Raw genomic sequence first — 13227 nt, forward strand, 5'->3', positions numbered from 1 at the left:
AAAAAATTGTATTACTGTACCTAATTTGTAAAACAATATGTTCCTGAGGTAAACGTTTTGCCCAGAAGCCTGTTTACGGCGCTATCCAAGGTCAGGTTGCCGAAAAATCGAGGCTGCTGAGCCTTGATTGAACCTCATGCCTTGTTAATCCTCCATTTGCAACTTTTTCTGTTTCTGTTTCTGTTTCTTTTTCTCTCTCTTGTTCTGGGTTAAAGTCTAATGAGGGAAACTATGTGCCGGCCCCCCAAAATGAGTGCCAGTGAGGCCCATCTGCATCCACTGGCTCAAATTAATTACTGCTTATACACCATCATCTGGATATTTCCCTCCCAAGCTCTATAGTGCAATTTGAACCATGTGAGATACAATTTGACTCCTACATTCTCTATTACCTCTTTCTTTGGTCAAACGTGTATTTATTAGCATTTCTGTTAGGCATACACTTCGTACATTATAGCAAAAGAAGTTTCAAAGTCAAAAGTACAAAGCATTGCTACATGAAAAGTAGTGAGGTTGTACTCGCTTATTCAGTCACATCCAAGCCTTCCTTTATGGGGATTCTATAATATCCTGTACAGTTGTCGGTAGTGTACAGGCCTAGGATATCCCCTTCATGAAAATGTGAAAAAACAACCCGTGTTTCTTTTGTGACAGGATTTTGCTCTACCCTTCCAACCAGGAAGGTCCCCCAATAAAATCACGATTGTAAGAAAAAGAAAAAATCCTAAAACAACAAAAAGAAAAACACCCACCCCCCTCCCAGTAGCGGCAGCTCTAACTATGGATGGTATTTCACCATCTGGTCATGTGCTAGATGTTTTAAATTGGAAGACATGCATATCCCTGATTGAAGGTGGACATACTGCCAGTGGCAAGCCCCCTAAAAGAAAAGCAACCAGTGGTCCCCACTTGTATTCAAAGCTTTTATAATTATCGCAAAAGATATCCACCATTCTCTCAAGACATAGTAGTTTCCAGAGTCACGAGTGCTATAATGAAAGGGAGGGGGGGCTGACGTTTTCTTCCAAGCTGCTGCTATTGTTACTTTCGCAGCTCCTGTGCATGCACATAGAATGGCTTTATCTGCTTTGGTTTGGTGTTGAAGAGAAGGATCACGGATGCCTAAGAGGACCCCCTCCATAGTAGTCTGTATGGGGTAGTCTAGCATGGTCTTAATTTGTGCTAGGATTTCCTCCCAAAACGGTCTTATGGTGAGGCAGTCCCACCAGATGTATTGGAAATCCTTGAGCAAACTACAGCCCCTCCAGCACCTATCTGATGTGTTCGTGAAGAATCGTTTAAGTTTGGCGGGATATAGGTACCAGTCCATCAGTGTTTTTAAATGTGCTTCCGTTAGTTCCAGAGAGCCCACTCTTAATCAAATATCTCTCTTTGTAACACTCCCTCCCACATAGACATGTGTCTTGGAAGTGCTGAGTGTGTGGAGGAGAGCAGATAGTTATATAGGAAGGAAATCGCCCCTTTCATGGATCCCACCACCTTCACAAATGTTTCAAAGCCCTTTTTCTCCCTTGTAGCTGCACCATGAACGTAAGGGGTGAGAGAGCAGTGTCGGAGTGGGAGGTAGTGGAAATGTTCGTCCTGGTTTAGGTTGAAGTCTCTTCTACAATTGTCGAAGGTGAGAATGTCATAACTATGAAATAAGTAATCTAGCATAAGGCAGCCACCTTCTCTCCAGGCATCAAAGGGGCCTTCCCGCATGGCCGGTGTAAAGGCCGGATTGAAATGGATTGGTGTGTAGGGGGAGGGGAATGTGGCCGACAGTTCATTCCCCGTCACCGAGTCCCACACTCTCAAAGTTGTTCTCGTGGGGGTGCTGATATACGCATTCGCGGGTCTCTCTTTCGAGGGCTACCATATTAGGTCCCAGATTGTCCTCCCCGCAATAGCGCTATCCATATGGAGCCAATGTTTCTCCGATTCCCTTTTAAACCACTCCGTCACTCCTCACAACTGAGCGGCTTTATAATACAGGCCTAGATCTGGTAGTCCCACTTCACCCTCTACTCTGGCGCTATCGCAATATTGAAAACTATAATCGTGCCCTCCCTCTTTGCCATATGAACTGTATAAGCATGGACTTAATTTTAGGTAGGAATGGTGTGTCCAGCTCAATAGGCAGAGCCTGAAAGAAATATAACAGTTTGGTAAGACCTGTCTTTTTGAACGCTTGTATTCGGCCGAACCAGGAAATGAACAAAGTCTTCCAACGCTTACAATCATTTTGGAGTTGAAGAAGAGCAGTTGGGAAGTTAGCTTTTTAAAGTCCTTCTACCTGTTGCGTCAATTTAATCCCCAGGTACTGAATGAGTTGTCAGTCCATTGTAGTGGGGAGTGAGACTGTAGGTCGCCAGCCTTGTCATCTGGGACCGTGAGGTTGCGTATAAGTGATTTATCGAGGTTAATCTTAAAGCCTGCTACTGCCTCAAACTTGGCCAGCTCAGATTGCAGTGCGGGAAATGATAGTGAGGGTTCTGCGAGGGACAAGAGTACATCATCTGCAAAAAGTGAGATTTTATGGTTGTCACCTCCGAAGGGTTTCCTTTTATTATTCTGCGTCTCTTGAATGGTCATTGCCAGTGGTTCAATACTAAGTGGAAATAGTAAAGGCAACAATGGGCACCCTTGTCTAGTGCCTATCATAAGGGAAAAGGGGGCCGAGAGCACTCAATTGACCTGCACCCTAGAGCGGGGATGTGTGTAGTTGCCTTAATTATTTGAATACATTTATCTGCGAAACCGAGGTGCGTTAGCGTGCGGAAGAAAAAGGTGTGCCTACTCTGCCAATTCCAGTTCCGTCACTAGGTTTTCCCTCTCTTTAGTTCGTTGTCTGTTTAGTGTGGAGTTGAGCTCTATGCATTTCCCCTTATGATTGCTTTAAAAGAGTCCCATGTATTGCCCAAAGAGGTGTCCTCAGCTCTAATTAATGTTAAAAAGTCTGTGATCGCTTCTCGCAGTTCGGTGCGCAGCACCATGTCTCGTGTAAGGGTGATCGGGAAATACCATTTAGGCGTGGTCGCCGAGGCCATCCCCCGGTTGTAAACAACTTGAAACGGGACAGTGATCCGAAAGAGAGAGAGGGAAAATCTTAGCTCCTTGAGGGTGCCCATTAGGATTTGACAGAGAAAAATATAATCCAATCTGGAGTAGGTGTGGTGTACGTGGGAGTAAACATATAGTCTCTATACTGAGGGTACATAGTATGCCAGGCATCGCAAAGTCCAGAGTCATATATTATCCGCTTCATGTCTGCAGTAAATGAGCTAGCTTAAGCTCGGTGTGAGTGTGTGCTGTCTAAATCTGTCTGCCAGGTGAGGTTAAAATCCCCCATTAGAATCGTTGGCCCATCCGCAAAATCATCTATTTTGTCTTGTAGGGTAGCTAAAGAGCTAGTTTGGCCGGTGTTTGGTGCGTAACCTGTGATAAAAGTGCTAAGTTTACCCTGCAGTGTACCCTTGACCATAACCATCCTACCCTCCTTGTCTGATTGGATGGCCAGTGGTTGAAATTTCGTCGAGACATGGAATGGGAGTGCAACCCCACTGTGTTTAGTGAGTGCTGAGGATCTGTAAATAAGGGGGTATTGTTTGCGTTTAAGCCTCGATTCTTCAGCCCTCCGAAGGTGTGTCTCCTGAAGCGCTGATAGAAATTGGAACACGCTATAGTTCTAGTATCTTAACGCAAAATCAGATTTTTCAGGAGAAATTTATATACCACAGTTATATTTCATAAACAGTATGGAGAGAAAATGTGTTCTAAAAGGTAGGGAAACATAGGAACATTCTAAGGAAAATATACTGAATGACTTTTATAATAGGTTGCGGAAAGCATGGAAATTAACATATGCAAAGAAATTTCTTTATTTAAGCAAAGACAGAAAAATAGGAGATGCAGTATAGAGTTTTCGCACTATAATTACCTAGAAAGGTGTGCAGACCAACCCTGGCCACGGATCAGTCAAGGACAGGAAATACCCCAAGGAAGGACAGTCATCTATGGGACAGCAGGTGCAGATTGGACACCCCAGGACAGGACAGGAAAACCAAATTATGATCAGGACAGGACCACCAAGGCACGACCAGCACCCGCAGTTCGGAAGCAACGCCTGCGCTCCACCCTCTCTGCAGCTATCAGTCAGAACCCCGATTGGGTTAGCGAACTCCCCAGCAAAGTGCTCCGCCAGCACTTAAGGTTTAGTAAAACCTTTAAAGTCTATGGTCAAATTCGGACAGAATGCTCCGCAGCGCTCTGTATTCAGTCACCTATTGAGTGCGTTGGGTCAGTGACAGGTCAGCTATTCAGACAAGTCGGACAATTTCTCTAGCTGAACCTAGGCTAGATATACTGTTTTCGGGTCAGTGTACCACCCCCAATGTTGCAAAGTGTCAGAATCCCCAATTTCGATTGGTCCCCACATAGGATAGGTTAACACACCAATCAGAACAGACTTCTACAAGCTCGGTTTTGCATTTTAAGGAACCGCCTAGTGAATTTGGGGTTCCCATGAGAGAATACACAGAATACAATAGGAAAGATTTCATTGTAACAATTTCAGTACATCCGAATCCCTCTCGCTGGGTCAGAGGTGGCTTTCGCAGGAGCATCTTGACTTGTGGCTGCCAACTGGCTGGGTTCCACTTCTCAAGGCTACCTTCTCCCAGGCTGCACGACATGCGCAGAAGGGACCTTCAAGATGGTTCTCGTCTCATTCAGACCCCCCCATATCGCGGTACATGAAAAGTAAGCGAAAACAAATTAAAACATAGAAACATCTTTATTAGGGTGAGAATTTTTCACCCTTTTGTAAATTTGATTATTCAAGTCTTCCAATTCAAGTTCATCCACACTCCGTTTCACACCTCTCTTATTCACAGCGTATTTCTTTTTGTGTTTGCGACATTTGCAGCAGACAAATTGGAGGAAAATGATGAAACCTATCATTCCAATTGGCATCAGTACCTTAAACAATAAACTTTTACCTAAATTAACAAACCAATGACCTACATTGGAGAGACCATCGACAAGTCTCTTCCAGGGACTGTCAACCTCCAGTGGTTTGAGTTCCTTTTCCAAATTAGTAATGTTTTTCACATATCTTTTGATCTGTACACTTTTATCCGGTATGTAAGTGTAACAATGTTGCGCCTTCAGCATCCGGCAGACTCCGCCCTCTTTTGCTAATAAGGTGTCAAGCGCAAGTCTGTTCTGCAAAACCATTGATCTGATCGCAACCATTTCGGTGTTGACCAATAGAAATCCATGAGCTGTGTCAGTAGACAGCACATCCACTATTGTGGATAATTTGCAAATTCTGTGTGTATTCAGAACCACTCCCACTCCAGGTATCAGTGCACTAAAAATACTACCCATTATTTCACCTACGCTTTCTCTTTTACTACGCACTAAGCCATTAGTGTTTTCATTGCTTCCAGCAATTTCCCTCACATGGTATATTTTCGGGAAGACAATGCCAAAGTAGCAGCTTCCATACCAGTGATCCGGCAATTTGAAATAAGCCTTGTTTCCACATATATAATAAATTCCGGGAAACACAGGTTCTGACCCATTTTTGAAACCCCAACCTCCAATTACCTTGTAATTGTGTTCACATTGACTGGAACCAATGAAAATGTTATTATAATAACTAGTCTTCTCGCGATGAAGACAGAGTTTCCCTTTCCTTTCGAAATCCAGAAACAAAGCAGGACCACTCCCACCATTTGAGGTGCTTTCCATGTTTTCAGCCCATTTAGGAGTTTTCTGTCTCTTATCATTTGCTTTTCTTTGGAAACTCTCCCTTCTTTTCTCTGCCATGTTTAAAAACATTTTTTCTTGTTCATGTAATGAACAGGTCAAGTTATCTCTGTGTGCTTCATTTAAGTCTATAGTACCTATAGTCAGAAAGTACTCTCCCATATAACGTGTAACGTCACTTTTAGTATGTACAGGATTCAAATTTCCACGTATGGGAAGTTCAGAAAATATCATGTCTGAGTTAGAATAATAGTACTGTAACGGTCCTCTTTTGTAAAATAAACTAGCTAAAATGCTACAGGAAATTCCATAGGTCAAAAGTAGGTGATGATACGTCACGCCTTCAGCTACAGAAGTAGGTAGCTTCATGCAGACATAGCAGTCTTCTATTTCCATAGTTTCTACATAGTGCACTAAAAGATTAGCGAAAACATTTAACTGTGTCTGGTTTTTAACTCCATGATAATGTAGACCTTCCTCATCTGATGCTTCTAAGTCTCGTTTTGTTTGTCTGAGTGCTTTTTCACGTCTTTCTACACTTCGTGTTGTCAGTTCTTCAGTGTCAAGGGTCACAGTCTGAGTAGGGCCAATATTAGTATTTTTGCTCACCATATAAGGAATGAAAACTGTTATTCCTATCCAAATTATTAACACTATAGCTATGCTACATATACATATTCTGCAGCATGTTTTGCAACAACTGCGTCTAGGCCTTCCATTCACATTTGAATCAGACATTTTCGTTCAGAAGAAGATTTCTCAACCCCTCTTTGTAACTCTGCACAGGTAGTTTACCCTGCACAACTTCAGGTTGGTTCGTCTTCCTCGGCAGAATAATCAGCTGTCTGTTCTTCGTCACTTTCGTCAGTAATATCAAGATCTTCGAATTCTTCTAACACTAAATATGTCCATTCAGGATCTTGGTATTTTTCGTTCAGTCTTTTTATTCGTTCACTCCTCCTTTGTGAACTTTCTCCAGCTTGCTCTGTAATACGAGGACTTTTCCTTCTTTCTGCAAGTTTCTCCTCTACTGTTGTTAATCTCAGTCTCAGTCTCTTAATATATCTTGGTTCGATATGTTTCTTTTTCTTGAGTCTTTTAGTTGGCACTGTGTTTTGGCTTTCTTCTAATGTTCTTTTATTTTCGTTTGTTTGTGGCACTTCTGATTCTTCCCTTCCTGTCTGACTAGTTCCAGGTCTTGTCTCTGTTTCTTCTGCCTGGGTACTAAGCTGGCCTTGTTCAGATGTATTCTGGGTTTTACTTTCGAGTGTCTCTGTTTCTGTGTCCTGAACACGTTCTTCTATTTCTATCTGATCCTGTTCAAGCACTTCGATCCCTTGATTTTCTTCTGCTCGAACCTTTTCACTAGTTCTAGTCTGACCCCTTTCAATTTCAGGAGTTAGTGGAGGTGTGTCAATCACCTGTTCTGTCCCTGTCGGACCTTCCTCTTCTTCCTCAGATTTGACGTGAATCTCAATAATCCGAGGCTCTTTGCCTGTGCCTATCTCTTCCTCTCTATTCCACTCTCTATCCTCGTAGGTTCGCTCTCTTGTTCTGATTGGGTCTTCGGTCAGGTCGATTAGGGGTATCCAATCTTCTTGACTGGTGCTCGGTTGTTCGTCATCAGCTACTTCAGGACCAACGTCTGCAGACCCCTCAGCTGGACAACCTTCAGCTTCAGTCTTCTTGTCGGGTATCACCTTCTGGGTATGACTGGCATGGATCCACTTTGGAACACCAGCACACTTCACCGCTGTCGTGGTCACCAGTATTATTTAGCGTTTTTCTCCCCACCTCGGTGCAAGGCAACTCGAACGAGTGTGTTTCTTGATTCTAACCCAGTCGCCAGGAACCAATTTGTGGACTGGAGTTGTTGGATTGGCGACGGTGTCTTCCCCAATCTGGCGAGGGATAGAACGCACTTGGTCACCTAGTTGCTTGCAGTACTCAAGTACCAAATCATCAGAAATGTTTAACAATTTGTATCCTGGTACCCATGCTTGTCTCATCACTCTTCCCATCAGGATTTCATGATGACTCAGGCCTGTCTTTCGGTCTGGAATACTTCTGAGTCCCATCAGAACAAGAGGCAATGCATTTATCCAGTTCATGCCAGTAGAATCACACATTTTTGCTAATCTCAATTTTATAGTGCCATTTATTTGCTCTACTACTCCAGAAGCCTCTGGACGATAAGCACAGTGCAGCTTTTGGGTGATCTGGAATGCTTTACAGAGCTGATCGTATATCTCATTCTGAAAATGTTTACCTCTATCTGATTCAATTGTGACTGGAACCCCGAACCTAGGTATCAATTCTTGTAGTAACAATTTGGCTACCGTTATGGCGTCACCCTGTTTAGTAGGGTAGGCTTCCACCCATTTTGAAAACAGGCAGACAACGACAAGGACATATCTTTTTCCCTGACAACGAGGCATGGTGATGAAGTCAATCTGTATTCTCACAAAGGGACCCCCTGATTTCCCAATTTTCCCCAGTTCAACTACTGTTCTTTTGCCAGCGTTGAACTGCTGACATGTCAAGCACCTCTGGCAGAGTGACTCTGCTACCTTCCTGAACTTCGGATTGTACCATGTTTGTTGGAAAACCAGAACCATGGCATCCCTACCAGTGTGTGAATCTCCATGTGTCAGTCTGGCCATAGAAGCAAGCAGATGCCTAGGCAACACAGGCATACCATTTGGGCCCACAATGACACCATCCTCACTTCTTAGTCGACAACCAAGTTTCCTCCACTTTTCTTTCTCGTCCGATGGCACAGCATGCTGCCAATCTTTCACCTCTTCCCAAATAGGCACTTCTTCAAACACCATAAGTTGGCAGCTGTTTCCAAGTCCCCCCAGTTTAATATTTAGAGACATGCGATTTTTTGCACAATGTCTGGCCACCTCATCAGCAAAATTATTTCCCAAAGATACAGGGTCAAGGCCCTTTTTATGAGCAGCACATTTGACCACTGCCAATTCTTTTGGTAATTGGATTGCCTCCAGTAAATCTTGTACCACCTTCCCATTTCTGATGGGAGTACCTGAAGAAGTCAGAAACTCCCTCTGTAGCCACAATTGGCCAAAGTCATGCACAACCCCATAACAGTACTGACTGTCAGTATATACTGTTCTTTTGTTTTTCCCAATTTTGCAGGCTCTTACCAATGCAATCAATTCGGCTACTTGTGCAGACTTGTGCAGACTTCACTCCATATAAACAGGATGCCTCTTTAATGCTGTCTAAAGCGACTACAGCATAAGCAGCACTTAGGCCTACTAGCACGTGTCTCATACATGAGCCATCCACAAACAGCTCCTCATCATTAACAGGCAAAGGTACTTCTTTAATGTCTGGGCGTGGTTTAGTACTGAATTCTGTCAAATCTATGCAGTCATGTTCATCCTCTCCCTTTGCTTCCATAATCATTGAGTCAGGGAGTAGGGTAGCTGGATTCAGGATATTACACAGAGTAATGACCACATTTGCAGCACCCACGAGAATCCTCTCGTATTTAGTCAGCCGACAAGGGGTGAGATACTGGGTCTTAGTTCGGGTTAGTAAAATTACAACTGCATGAGGAACATACACAGTGACAGGATGTCCCATTACAATGGATTCACTCTGCTCTAAACTTGTGCAAGTTGCAGCTACTGCTTTCAGACATCAGGGTAATCCAGCAGCTACTGGATCCAAAGTGGCAGAAAAATAGGCCACTGGTCGTCTAGTCAGACCATGTTCCTGTGTTAAGACTGACAATGCACAATTGTCACGTGTGTCACAGAACAGTGCAAACTCCTTAGAATAGTCAGGCATCCCTAAAGCAGGGGCTGTACACAGGCAGTCTCGTAATTTTGTGAATGCTGTTAAGCTTTCATCATCCCATTCAACTGGGTCCTTTGCTCCTTTCTTTGTCATTTTTATCAAAGGCTTTGCCAGGACTGCGAATCCCACAATCCATTGCCTGCAATAACCTACCACTCCAAGAAACATTCTGACTTCTTTCTGGGTACGGCGTAACTGCATCTTTTGAATTATCCTGATTCTTTCTGAGCTGACTTTTCTGATGCCTTTTTCGATCTGGTGCCCCAGATATTTCACTGATTTTGAACAGAACTGCAATTTTTCGGGGGCCACTTTATGTCCCTTTTCACCTAGGTGATTCAGTAAAGCAATGGTGTCAATCACACAATCTCTATGACTTTTGGACGCCACCAAGAGGTCATCGATATATTGCACCAATACAGATTTTCCAGGTAAGACTAAAGATTCAAGGCATTTTTTCAGGATCTGATTAAAGATAGAGGGACTTTCGGTGTACCCTTGGGGGACCCTATTCCAAACGTACACGTGACTGTCGAAAGCAAATGAGAAAAGAAATTTGCTATCTGGATGCAATGGGATCGAAAAGAATGCATGACATAGGTCTATCACGGTAAACCACTCAGCATCCCAGGGAATCTGATATAGGATCACTGCTGGGTTTGGGACAATAGGACAGCAAGGAACCACAATTTTGTTTACCTTTCTCTTTCTCAGATCCTGCACTACTCTGTACTTGCCACTAGGTTTCTTGATTCCAATTATGGGTGAGTTACACGGACTACTCATCACTTCTTGTATGATGTTTGCTTCTCGCAACTTTTGTATTTCAATCGCAACTCCTGCTCTCACTTCGGCACTCATTTTGTATGGCTTGGTATTGGGGTAAACTGCATTTTCTTTCATGGCTATTTGTATTGGGTCTACATTGGCCATTAATCCTACATCTTTTCCAGTAAAGTCCCATACTTCTGATTTCACTGTCTTTTGGAGTTCTTCGGGTAAGTCTTGTATGGTCATTCGTTTAATCTCTGAGTCAGGTCTGATTAACATTAATTTATATATGCCATCCTCATCTGGGGTTTGGATTTCGACGCCTTTTGGTGAGCAAAAGATGGTACAGTTCATTTTGCACAACAAATCACGTCCCAGTAAGTTTACTGGACTGGTATCACACACTACAAATCTATGCATTTCTTTAAAATTCCCTATTGTGATCTCCATGGGCTCGGTAACTGGGGTACTAATCAATTGATTAGATACACCCACTACTTGGATTGCTTCTCCCGAGAGGGGTAGGTTTGGAACGTCCGCTGTTCTTACAGTAGAACGGGTAGCACCAGTGTCCAATAGAAAGGTGACATCATTTCCATCAACCTTTCCTTCAATGTATGGCCCTGACTGGTCTACCGGCAAGGAGGCGCCAAGAACACACTCCTTGTCCTCCCCTCTCAGGCCTCGTCAGTATTGGTCGTCACAGAAAAAGGTATCGTTCAACAAGAACTGCGAAGTTGCTGCATTTCTATTTTCATCGCCTCCCCAGATCTCTACGTCATCACCCTGTGGTGATTTTCCCATATAATTTGGTTTTGGCGCTCGGGGCAATTGACTTGCCTTTACCTGATGCTGAGTCTTTCTTGGTTTTTCATTCTGCGTCTGTGGAGTTAAATCAGGGGTTTGGGTATTATCATGCTGTAAATATGGACACTCGTCTCTCCAGTGCCCGATTTCTCCGCACTGGTGGCAGGGAAATTTCTTTTTAGCTTCTTCTCTGCTCATTTTTACCTTAGGCTTCCCTCCACCCCCAGAGCCTTGATTTTGGGTATTCTTATTCAACTGCTTCTCCTGTTGTTCTGCTAACTTCACTTGTGCCCACATGACCTTCTCCTTGAGAGCCTTTTTCTTATCTGCCATCTCGTCCTCACAGTATTTTGCATTCCGTAGGACCTCATCCATTTTCTTAGACTGCCAACAAATCTTATTGTCTTTGATCCACTGGCAAATTTCGGGTCTTAAACCGTTTACAAACCTGTAAATGAAGTGGGTCATATCCTTCATCTCGATGTTATCTATTCCACTGTAAGTTTTGAACACTTGCAATAGTCTTTCATAAAAGGAGTGCACAGTCTCATCCCTTTCCTGCGTAGTTCTATCTATTTTGGTCCAATCAGTTTCCTTCGCATGCACCTTCTTTTTCAGATGTAACATGACCTGGTCATATTTTCTCATTACCTCATCAGAGGGAGCACCTGTTACAGGGTCCCTATCATACTCTTTGTTGGGCCAATCAATGGCAACCTTGCATTCGGTCCATAAATCCACAGGAACCACAATGTCGAAAAACCCATCCAGGTCTTTCCACAAGCACTTTTGCACCTTTACAAACCTTTCCACTTGCCTGTACCAGTCCACAGGCTTTTCTCGTAGTTTTGGAAAATCATTTGTAAAGGACACAATATCCTGTCGGGACCATGGAACGTGCACATATTTTCCACCTGGCACTTCACGCATAGGGTATAACTGCTCAGGTTTGTCAGCTTCCTTTAGAACGAACTCAGAAGTCGTCTGTTTAGATCTGGCCTCATCTTTCTTCTTTGCCCACCTGGCTTTCCACTTTTCTACGTCTCCCCATTTTTGCAACACAGTCAATAATTCTTTAACCTGCGCCTTTTTCCCTGACACATTCATATTTTCCAGATCTTTGTCTGAAAAATCAGCTCTATAGGGTTTCTGCAGTGGCTTTGATTTTGAAATATCGATTCCCATACTAGCTGCAGTGTCTGTTAATTTTTCATGGAGCACTCTGGTGTTCCGGGTAAAACTCTTGCCGATAAACAGCAACTCTTCTTCAGAATAGGTATTTAATCTGTCTAACCCTACATTTCCTGCCATTAGCTCCTCCATTTCTATTCTAAGCTTGAAAATATCTAAAGGTTTCGACTGAGGAGTTTGTTTTTCTAATTCTCGACTCCACCTTTCAATTTCTTCAGGAGTCACCAACGTGACACTCTTGGTACCCGAAGTCGATTCCATTTGAATCTCCCTTGTGTTAAAAGGATTGTGTCTTTTCTGTAATCTTTTCCCTGCACCCCTCATGGGCAGATCCATTAGCGAGACCTCGGACTCGCATTCACTGGTCTGGTCATCCACAATTAAGGGCTCCTGTCTTGGCTGTGCTACAACTGGAGTAATAACTGGAGTCTTCGGACTTCCCTGTCTATCCCCATACAGCGGAACTACGGGTCCAATAGTTACCGGGATTGTCAAGGCTTCAGGACTTGTATTTAACTGGGACATTTTCTGAATTATCTCGGCTCTCTGATTAGCTAATGCCTCTCGTTCCCTGCCCCCCAGTATCCTGTCTAATGAATTGTCATGTAATATCTGCGGGGTCAAAGTTGGGGCATAACTCGGGCAGTGGGATGTGTCTCACTTGGTCCTTCACCGTAATTAGGTTTTGGGAACAGACTTCCTGTACCTAGGGATCTTGGTTCTTCCTCAGATGGGGGCCTTGAGAACGGAAGTCCTGACGTGGAAGGCCTTGCCTCACCCTCGTAGGGGAGTCTAGAGCAGAAGTCTCTTTCTCTCGAATATCTTGACTCCCCACAAAATGGTGCTCTTTGA

The 13227-nt window shown here is 43.6% G+C and overlaps 1 protein-coding gene across 2 annotated transcripts in view; it reads left to right on the plus strand.

The window, feature by feature from the left end:
- LOC144753138 (Golgi integral membrane protein 4-like) overlaps positions 1 to 13227 on the plus strand; it is a 55374-nt gene that overhangs the window by 13905 nt on the left and 28242 nt on the right. The window lies entirely within an intron of this gene.

The sequence above is a fragment of the Lissotriton helveticus genome, chromosome 5_1, assembly GCF_964261635.1.
Source record: "Lissotriton helveticus chromosome 5_1, aLisHel1.1, whole genome shotgun sequence".
Classification (NCBI taxonomy): domain Eukaryota; kingdom Metazoa; phylum Chordata; class Amphibia; order Caudata; family Salamandridae; genus Lissotriton; species Lissotriton helveticus.